This window comes from Polypterus senegalus, chromosome 1 (assembly GCF_016835505.1).
Source record: "Polypterus senegalus isolate Bchr_013 chromosome 1, ASM1683550v1, whole genome shotgun sequence".
Lineage (NCBI taxonomy): Eukaryota > Metazoa > Chordata > Cladistia > Polypteriformes > Polypteridae > Polypterus > Polypterus senegalus.
In genome coordinates this window covers 328889862-328901014 of record NC_053154.1, presented here as the reverse complement: position 1 = coordinate 328901014, position 11153 = coordinate 328889862, and the positions used below count along the sequence as shown (strand labels likewise).

At 44.6% G+C, this 11153-nt stretch overlaps 1 protein-coding gene across 1 annotated transcript in view; it reads left to right on the top strand.

Moving 5' to 3' along the window:
* The first annotated feature begins 203 nt into the window (after positions 1–203).
* The window catches only part of tet1 (tet methylcytosine dioxygenase 1), a 192007-nt gene continuing 181057 nt past the window's right edge, over positions 204–11153 (top strand). Inside the window, exons 1-2 of the mRNA XM_039737872.1 lie at positions 204–245; positions 393–494. The gene's annotated coding sequence lies outside the window, so the exon portion shown is untranslated. The remainder of the gene's footprint in view (positions 246–392; positions 495–11153) is intronic.

Here is an 11153-nt window from a genome sequence, read left to right as displayed (position 1 = left end):
ATCACGTGCCTTTGTAAAACTTTTTTTTGGCCCGCGTGCCAGCGCGACTCCCGCGACCACAGATGCACTTACTTAGCTTCACGTGTCAGCGGTCGCCGCTCCGCAGATCCACGCCGGGATTTCCCCGTCTCTTTTAAACCTCCATTAAAGAGCCGAGCTGACTTGGTTCGAGGTTGTAAGGGCTCGCTCGCCCGTCTGGGAGAGGCACAGTTTTGAAGGGACAGAGGCGGGGAGCTATAATCAATGTGTATATACATATATTTGTAATTTCTTGACGCTTTACGCTCGCGATTTTACTTGGCGAGCGTCTTCTAAGTGTTTTTCATTCGGATCGGACTTCTTCTTTTATTTTTCAGTTTCGATTTTTGTTTTGCATTCATGTATTGCCTTAGAGAAGAGGTGCAAGCACATTTTGGACTAAGCCAGAAGAAGGATCTGAGCATTTCAAGCGTGAGCTGTGCGGCTCGGCGGCGCTCCGGGCGAGGGCTTCACGGGTAGGTAGCCGGCTTTACTCGATGTCTGCGATTACATATTTATTAAACTCGCGAGTGGCACGTGGCTGGCTGTTTTCTTTTTGATTGCGGAAAAGAAAGAAACCACAACTAGTTTCATTTGTATTTACTCTTTAAAGAAAAGAATCCGCACCCCCACCACGCACACACACACATCCGCACACAAACACACACACACCCGCCCCAAAAGTGATCGCTCCTTGAATGACAGGCTCGACAGCGCAACTTGTTTCAAGAAATCGAGAGTCGAGAAAAGCCGCTCCTCCGAGTCGGGAGTTCCACTTGTAGTTTGTTTTCTTGAAAGTTTGCGTGGGCGCCGCACACTCCCCGATGTCTCGTGTAGTTGAAAAGAAATGAGCAGAAACGCGACTTGCTGGAAGGCGTTGGGCGCGAGGCACGAAGGGAGCGGCGCGGTACGGCGCAGTCCGAAAGGCACCACGAGCCGCTGCTTGCGCGGGGGAGGGGAGTCGGATGGGCGAGCGGGGCGGACAGGCTCGCTTCACTGGGATGCCGCTCTGGGCCGCGATCCCCACTTTTTTTTTTAATCTCATTGCTTTGCGCTGTTGAGCGCTGTCGTTGGATGACGGGATCGCGTTTTTTGACAGGGCGCTGCCGTGCCCGCGTGCGCTTTGTGTGAAGGGGGTCACGATCTGCACGCTTTCCGCTACTTTGCAGTTCAAAGCTCACCGAAGTGGCCGCGAAGAAAAAGAAAGCCTGCCTGCGAATGGACGGCATTCCAGATGCAGTATCTGAGCAGACTTTAGGATAAAGAGACGTTCGACTTACTTCTCGGAGAACAATGAAGCGCATTTTCAAAGCATGTTGACGGCACGACTGTCCCAACGCGCTTTGTGTGAAGGGAACCGTCAATCTGGAGCCACTATAGCCGTGGCAGGCTAATCTGGCAAAGAGCGCAAGTTTGAAACTCGTTTGAATTTATAGAACGTCCCGCACTGAGCTCACCATTAAAGCAAAGACGACTACAGTTGACAAGAGTCCCGGATAAACTACAAGAAAACAAAATGTGACGAGCACACGAGCAAATATTAATCGACTCTAGTGTAGGGTGGCATGTAATATGAATTGTGTGCCTTCAAATATGGGAGTGTCAGATGCGCATTATAATCAAAAGCGCGTTTTATTATTTTGATTTTTCTAATTTCATCTGCCAGCTTAGCATCAACTCAGGTCACGGTTTGTGGGCTAAGCCCTCTGCTCCGGCCTCCTGCTAAGCGTAACCATCCAGCCGTCCATTTCCCTGAGGACACTTGCTATGTAACAGTGTCACAGAAAACAAAAAGTGATATTCCAGGGAGGAGAAAAATCTGTGTTGCAAAAATAATCATCATCGACATCATCTAGTAGCAAGTATACACAAATATGTGTGTGCGTGTGTGAGCATGTTTGAGAACATAAGAAAAAGTGTGAGGAGAACGGGCCATTCAGCCCAACAAGCTCATCCATCCTTTTCGACCAGAGTGTCCAAAATCTGAAGGTCTCTCAAGTTCTGCTCTCCACCACATGTTAATTTATTCTCTGTGTCTGTGGTTCTTTGCATCTATAAAAGCTTTCAAACATTTGTTGGAAATCTGCCCTTAACAAGTTTCCAACTGTGTCTCAGTGTTCTGGTTGCATTTTATAGTAAAAGCAGTGATCGACTGTATTGCTTTCATAATATTAAAACACTTCAATGATGTCCCCTTTTAATCTCCATTTTCGTTAAGTCCTGGAGCCTTGTCACTCTTCTCTGGACTTTCTCGCACTCTGCTGCTTTTTCTTTTTTTTTTGAAATATTGAGACCACAACTGCACACAATCAGGGCTGTCTTAACATACGGGCAAAATGGGCACTGGTCAGAGGTCCCAGGAAAATAAGGGCCCGCAATGTTTCTGATGCCTATGCATGTTTCTGCTTTGCTATCAGAACAGGGGACCCCAGCATACTATTTTGCCCAGTGGGCCTGTGATGGTGTTAAGATGGCCTGGAGTGCAACCCCACCAGCGCACTCTGTAGTTTCAACATAACCTCCTTGACTTGTACTCCACAAATCACGCTACGTAACCTAATATCCTGTTAGCCGTCTTGATCACTTCTGAGCATCACCTGGACGTAGACAGTGAGGAGCCTCGATACTCGTGCCAGTGGGATATATTTGAGTTTATTTTTAATAAATTTGCAATAATTCCTAAAATCCTGTTTTTTTTGCTTTGTCTTTCTGAGATTTTGAGCATTGCTTGATAAGGGGAAAAATGAATTTAAATGATTTTAGTACAAGGCTGCAATGTAACAAAATGTGAAAAAAGTGAAGACATCAAAATATTCTGCGAATCCACTATATATATATATATATATATATATATATATATATATATATATATATATATATATATATATATATATATATGGTTGAAATAGTTTACTGTCAAATAATGCAACGAGTATGCGACACGTGTTTCGCCATACAAACAGATTTGTGAGTCAGACTATGAATGCCATGAATATATATATATATATATACTGTATATATAATTTATATATATAGTGTATATACACTAGCTGTGTAAGCCTGTGTTGTAAAATGCCTGGGGTCCTAGAAACCATTGAAATCGACAGAAGAAAAAACTGAAATGTAGAGATGTCAGGTAATTGAAAGGAGCTACCCTGTGCATCTCTCTCCAAGGAGGATTCATTTTGCTGATGTGCTCACGTCACTTGTACATTAGCGGGAGGAAAAGTAAAAGGGATGCTGTTTTGCCAATGTTAGTGGCTAAGCAACTTTGTCTTTCTTCAGAGGTTTCGTTTTGCTGACGTGCTGGTCTCGCTTGTGTTATTAGCAGCTAAGCGAGTTTTCTGTTTTCTCCAAGGTGGAGCTCTTACACCGACTCCATGTCTCACTTCTGGGCCAGACAGACAGACAGACACACTTCCACGTGCAGATGTTTATATATAAGATGTGAAGGGGGACGCAATTATCATGCTTTCTGCTACTTTGTAGTTCAGAGTTTCCCGAAGTGGGGAGCTTTGTATATATATATATATTCATGGCATTCATAGTCTGAATCACAATCTGATTGTATGGGTAGCTACCTACCAGGTAACGCTTGTGGTTGGTCTGCAAGTCGGCTAACATCCGCCATGGTGCCCTCTTTCAGTTGCGAGAAGCAGATCATAGAATGGTTGAATAGTTTTACTGTCAAATAACGCAAAGAGTACGCGGCACGTGTTTCGCCCTAATTCTGGGCTCATCAGGCGTACACACTCACTGCATCCCCTCTCGGGAAATCGAACCTCAGACGTCAGAGGTGAAGCCTCTTTACGTTGCGTCATGGCTTGTAGTTTGTTTATTTGACAGCATGTAGATCAGGGTAATTACAATCATGGCATTCATAGTCCGAATCACGATATATATACTCAGCAAAAAAAGAAACTTCCCTTTTTCAGGACTGTGTATTTCAACAATAATGTTTTAAAAATCCAAATAACTTTACAGATCTTCATTGTGAAGGGTTTAAACAATGTTTTCCATGCATGTTCAATTAACCCTTTTTCAATTAATTAACATGCACCTGTGGAATGGTCGTTAACACCTTAACAGCCTATAGAAAGTAGGCATTTAAGGTCACGGTTCTAAAAACTCAGGACACTAAAGAGACTTGTCTACCGACTGTGAAAAACACCCATAGAAAGATGCCCAGGGTCCCTGCTCATCTGCGTGAACGTGCATTAGGCATGCTGCAGGGAGGCATGAGGACTGCTGATGTGGCTAGGGCAATAAATTGCCATGTCCGCACTGTGAGACGCCTAAGACAGCGCTACAGGGAGACAGGAAGGACAGCTGATCATCCTCGCAGTGGAAGACCACGTGTAACAACACCTGCACAGGATCGGTACATCCGAATATCACACCTGCGTGACAGGTACAGGATGGCCACAACAACTGCCCGAGTCACACCAGGAACACACAATCCCTCCATCAGTGCTCAGACTGTCCGCAATAGGCTGAGAGAGGCTGGACTGAGGGCTTGATGGCCTGTTGTAAGGCAGGTCCTTACCAGACATCACCAGCAACGACGCCGCCTATGGGCACAAACCCACCTTCGCTGGACCAGACAGGAGTGGCAAAAAGTGCTCTTCACTGATGAGTCACGGTTTTGTCTCACCAGGGGTGATGGACGGATTCGTGTTTATCGTCGAAAGGAATTAAGCACGTCTGGGACCTGTTGGATCGCAGGGTGAGGGCTAGGGCCATTCCCCCCAGAAATGTCCAGGAACTTGCAGGTGCCTTGGTGGAAGAGTGGGGTAACATCTCACAGCAAGAACTGACAAATCTGGTCCAGTCCATGAGGAGGAGATGCACTGCAGGACTTCAAGCAGCTGGTGGCCACACCAGATACTGACTGGTACTTTTGATTTTGAGCCTCCCTTCATTCAGGGTCACATTGTGAAACATTTTTAGTTTATGTCTTATGGTGTTGACTCTTTTAGTGTTCATACAAATATTTACACATTAAGTTTACTGAAAGTAAAAACAGTTGAAAGTCAAAGGACGTTTCTTTTTTTGCTTTTTTTGTTGAACCGTCAACCTTTCCTGGAAACCAGCGCAGATCCTTAGCCTTAGAGAGGCACAGGCCACACTTGGTGAGTTTGTTGTGCATTCCACAAGGGAGAGGACCACTGGCATACAGCAGGCAGCTTTATCGTGTGCCAGTGTCACTCCACACTATGGACTAAGCCACTCCATCATGCATTAGAGGCTCCAGCAGATCTTGAGGGTCCAAGATGTGATTGCCTTTGACTGACTAAACGCAGAGCAGGGTGGACATATCAGACTGGTCCATCTGAGAGATCTTTCGGATGTGAAACAGCAGTGGTTAGGAAAAGATTTCATGCTGCTGACTTTGAGCAAAGTGACCTACCAGAGTCCCTCTGCTCTCACCCTACAGCAGGACAATACCAGGCCACATGAGCAATGCATGTTGGAGAGGAGATCTTGCCTTGTCCAGTCGTCTCTCCTGACCTCAACACCTCTGCTATGCCCTACGTCACAACGGTCAGGGTTGTGAACTTCTGCCTGCCAATGGCCAGCAACTTCATCAGGCCCTTCTGCAGGATAAAATCGGACAAGTGCTGATTCAGGGACTCTTTGGCTTAGTGAGCCAGTGGTGTCTGTGGTGGTCAAGGTTCTGAATGGCGACTGTTGTTCATGTTCACATTTGATGTTGTCATCCAGCTTTGTCGTTGTTGCACTGTTTTGTTCTCCTATTATTCTCTTTGCTTGTTTCAACAATGGAGGTTGTGTTGTGTTCCTTTTCCATCTGTATATCCTACTTATCTATCAGCTAGCATGTGGTTGACTAATGGAAATCCTTCATTCAGAAAGTTTCCTCCAGTATGTTAGCAGGCCCCTTTGGTGACTTCTTCCACGGAGACAGACATTTTAGCTCTCGTTCCCTCAAAGTTTCATCCCACCCTGTCTGCTGTCTCGCAGAATTTTTAATCCTGTTGCACAGTGTGTTCTTGTTCTTGCGGTGATCTCCACAGGTAACAGTGACGTTCGTGTAGGTGCTGATCAAAGGCCTTGTCACATTATGTGTCTTTCCAGTGACGTTCAGTCATAGCCTTCATTTGCATAATCTTAGTGAGTCGGAGGCAGTTGGTGGCACATTCCCATGATGCCTAACATAACATGCCCAGCAACTCATTCCAACTAGTGCACAACTGGCTTTGATAAACTCAAGCAGGTTTGATCTTATCATTAGTCGTAGGGGTGGCACTGTGTGCGTGACAGCTGACAACCAATGAATGCTCATCTGGAACTGCAGTGCATAAAGGGGTGAAGAATGTACCACTGGTTTGACTTTGTGTTGCTCATGGAGTCCCGAATGAGGCACATCACCTGCATTGTGAGGGAGCATCAGTTATGGCACTACAGCCATGTGGCGCCATTACCTGAGGGTGACCCGGCTCACAGGACCCTCATTGCCTGGCTGCAGCAGATTGAGGGTCATTTCTGGTGGGTGGGACTGGACTTTGTGTCTGCCTGGGGTGTTACCAACCGGAATCCCAAGCTGTTTTATCGTTCGGTGGGTGCGGCAACCCGCTGTACCAGTGCACGCTCCCGAACCTGACCTGACATAGCAGAAAAATAAAACTTAGTTGTTCCAAATTGATGAATCATTCACGATGTATTTAACTATTTTAATACAGAAATCACTTTCAACTATTCTTGAGAAGAAAAAACACACAATTAGGAGAATGCCCTGAATTTACAAATTGAAAATGCAACTTTTTCCGGATCCTTACTAGAAATACGAAAAACATACATTTTATTGTCAATGAGAAACGTTGCAGAATAAGAAAACGTCTTTCTGTCCAGATTTTTTTATCTGTAATTTTTTTTTTCTTGGCACTGGTCAGCACTTGCGATTCATGGGTTTACAATTCACAGATCCAACATTTCAAGACTTTGTTATCGAAAATGAAATGGAAATTATTTCTCGGGTTTTGTGAAAACTGCAGAGGAAGTAGTCCTGCTATTTAAATGGACTGCAAATCCCAGCAACCCCCCAGAGCACTGCGTCATTGGGCAGCTACTGCGGTTGCCGTGAGGGCTGCTAGGTGAAAGCGTAGGAGTCCAGTCAGTGGTGTCTTTTTGTTTCAACACTTAACTGCACAATTAAACCCACTGGATTAGATTTCTCTGGATTTACGGTCTCGTCTTGTGCCCACTTGTTCATGTGAGTTCGTCTGGGTTGGAAATCGTCTTCGTCCAGCTTCTACAAATCTTCACTTTACATGAGCGTCATGGTAGGACAAAACTTAAAATAACTTTCAGACGGCGGGTCACTGGGGATTTCACTTCATAACTACACCTCCATCATCAGCATCTGCGAAACTGCCCAGTGGCGTCAGTGCTTATCGGTCATCGTTTTGTGCTTGATGTTTTGTTGGACTTCCTTTGTATCAGTAGTGTTAGTCATTTTGGTCATTTACTACCATAAATATACACATTCATTTATTGTAATAATTAAAATTTTGTAAAAACTTACAGTTCACTAAAGAGCTCCTGAGTTACACTCTTTGTCTCGGAGACGCCACACATGGGTAGCCAGTCTCACATATGGGATTTGATTGTGCGGGGATCGTTCCATCTTGCGTTTCTCACAGACTTTTTGCATCGTAGTTAGAGTATACAGTAATCATAGGCTTAAAATGTATTCATGGAATTTCGTATTCATGGGGGTCCTGCGCCCCTAACCCCCCGCTTGAATCGCAAAGAATTACTGTACTTGGATTATGCATTTGCAGGCCTTGTTCTTCCTCCCTGTGGCCTCCATACTTCTTTCACATCACTTACAGGGGTCTTTCTTTTAACTCTGCAGTTTTCTTTATGACTTTTTCTTTTTTTTTGCAGCCCCCACTGCTTTTTCTTATACCTCAGACCGCCATACTGCAGGTGATTTTTCTATTTTGTTTTTTTTCTTCAAACAGTTTATCTTGCAGAGCACACCAGCCAACGTCTTCCCAGTATAATAACTACAGGTCTCCAGAGTGCCCACCGACAGAGGAGTCCCTTCCTCCAAGTGCCCTCTGATAGCCCTCCAGCTGTCTGCTACAGCCAGCCTGCTCCTTCTTCTCCCCCACCGTAGCGTAGCCACCATGTCAGGGTAAGAAGGCGTGGTGGACAGCTCCGGCGTATTCTTCCCTCAGCCCCAGACATGGCACGCTGTGCTCCTCATGTAATCTAATGGGATGTATGACTGAGAGGGTGCCATGTGTGGGTCATTCTGAAGCAGGGCAAAGAAGATTCTGGAGCTGTCGGTTTCGTCCCGTGCTTTCTTTCATTAGTTCCATTCTGCCTTTTCGGTTTTAAGTGCTGAAACAAGCTGGATGTTCCTTTCTTTTGGAAAACTTTTGTTTGTTTGACATCCGATCTTTCATATCCCAATCAATTCCAGACAGCCAACATAATGTTACTGCCTTTCTCAGGAACGAGCTCATTCATGTGAGAAGCACCATTCATCTTATTCTTTGCTTTAATATTATAATTCCTCTTCCCAGGCACAAGGAACAAAACCACACTGCCAGCTCACTGTGCAGAAATCAAGCAATACCAGTAAAAACACTTAAAGAAACACACAATCAGAAACTATTTACAGCCCTCCCATTGTTACAGCCATGGAAGACGCCATCACATTTTGGTCTCGACTCTTTCAGGTTTTGTTTTTTAGCGATTTGTTTCAAAGTCTGCGAGACTTTCACGTGTCGTTGTCCTGCAGGCCCTGGCGCACACACAGATTCACCGTCCAGCTTGGTGTATTATCACCATCCTCACTTGGCACCCCGTTCTCATTCCCCAATCCCTGCCCCTTGGCATCGCGGCTGCTGCTTTGCATTGAGAGTGGGCTGACCAAGCAACACTGGGCATCAGGCTGACACAGATCCTGGACCAGCACCTCCTGAAAACAATGAAAAAGCAGTGCCACTAACTGATGGCAGTTTCAGCACAAAACTAATTTTTTCTCAGTCTCACTCTCTCAGTTGCTCTTGCTCTCCAGGTAACTGTCTCTCTTTCGTTACTCTCTCACTCTCTTGGTGTCTCTTTCACTTTCTAACTCACTCCCTGTCTCTCTCTCCCTTGCTCAATCACTCTTTCTTCTCTCACTATCTTGCTCACTTTTTCTCAGTCTTGCTCTCACTTTCTGTGTCTCTCTTTACTCTCTCACTCCACACTCTCTCTCTCTTACTTTTTCTCAATCTTACTGTCTCACTCTCAGTGCTTCTCTCACTAACACTGTTTCTCTTTCTCACTTACTCTCGCTTGCTCACTTGCTGTTTATTCTCTCACTCAGTTGCTCACTTTCTCTCCCACTTATTTTTTACTGTCTCGCTCTCACTTCCTGAGTTGCTCTCACTCTCAGTATCTCTTTCACAGACACGGTTTCTCTTTCTCACTCACTCTCTCTCACTCTTGCTCACTTTCTCTCTCACTCATTTTTTTCAGCATCACTCACTTTCTCAGTTGCTCTTATTCTCACAAGTTCACTGTCTTTCTTTCCTTACTTTCTCACTCTCAGTGTCTCTCTCACTGACATTGTTTCTCTCACTCACTCTCGCTCACTCGCTCTTTTTACTCTCACTCTCTTGCTCACTTTTTCTCAGTCTCGCTCTCACTCTCTGTGTCTCTCTTTACTCTCTCACTCCCTCTCACTTTTCTCACTCTCTCAGTATCCCTCACACTCACGCTGTTTCACTTTCTCACTTACTTCACACTGTCTCACACTGTTTTTCAGTTGTCCTGTGACAAACAAAACAAAACTGAACCTAAAATCTCCAATCCTCACACTCTCTGGAAAAAAAATAGAATGTTCAGAGAAAAGACAAGATTCTTCTCCTGGAAAAACAAACAAAACATAAGCAGAATCATAACAGAGTTAACTCTTTGGACGAAACAAATCAAAATGGCGGGGCATCTGTGTAAGTAAATTTTGAAAACATACCCCTTACCGGGTTTGTGAGAAAGTGTCATAGCAGCATCCCTTGTGACAAGGAGGGAGTGCACATCCTGGGGGCTGAGACGTTCAGAGAAAACACAAGTTCAGGTAGGAGCTGCACGGTGGTCTTAGTGCTTACTTGGATCACAGTGACGATGAAGAAAGTCACGGTGGTAAAAGAAGGCGATGGAGACCACGATATGCCACGATAATCAGCTGCTTCTGCAGTCCATGCTCTTCATTAACAGAAGTACAGTGGAACCTCGGGTCACGACCGTAATTCGTTCCAAAACTCTGGTTGCAACCCGATTTGGTCGTGACCCAAACTAATTTTCCCCATAGGATTGTATGTAAATTCAATGAATCTGTTCCGGACCGTAAGAACTGTATGTAAATATTTTTTTTAAAGATTTTTAAGCACAAAATTAGTTAATTATACCATAGAATGCACAGTGTAATAGTAAACTAAGTGTAAAAACATTGAATAACACTGAGAAAACCTTGAACAGAGAAAACTAACATTGCAAGAGTTCACACTACAGCTTTATGAACTGTTCGCTGTAAACACTTTTTATTAATGAGTTTTAAGTACAAGGAAAAAAATGAAAATTTGAAAAATCCGTAATTTATACAAAAACTAACCATAAACAACCAAGAAAACTAACCTTGCATGAGTCAAGTTCTGGCATGAAGGAAGTAAGCAGGAAGCTGGGTGGAGAGGAGATTACAGTTTTGAAGGAGAGTCCCTCTGTGCAATGGAGGGATGTTCTCCTTCAGGTGTTTTCTCTCTTGTGATTTCTTGGGTTTCTGGTGTTTTTAGCTGTTTAGTTGGTGGATCAGACTTCGCGAAATAGCGGTCTAATGTGATTTGCCTTTTCCTACGCATTAAAATTTTTCGGAATTGTGAGATAACATGGTCGTTCATCATATTTATCACTCTGTTCACAACCACTTTATCAGGGTGGTTCTCCTCGAAAAGATCCTGGCACCTGTTCCATTTTTCCATGACAGCTTTTATTCCATCACTTTTTATAACCGCCCTTTCCTCTTCTTCCCCTGAGGACTGCTCCTCGGTGAGCAACTTATGCTGCTCCTGCTGGAGTTCAGAGAGTTCCTCCATCGTCAGCTCCTCCTTGTGATCCAAGAC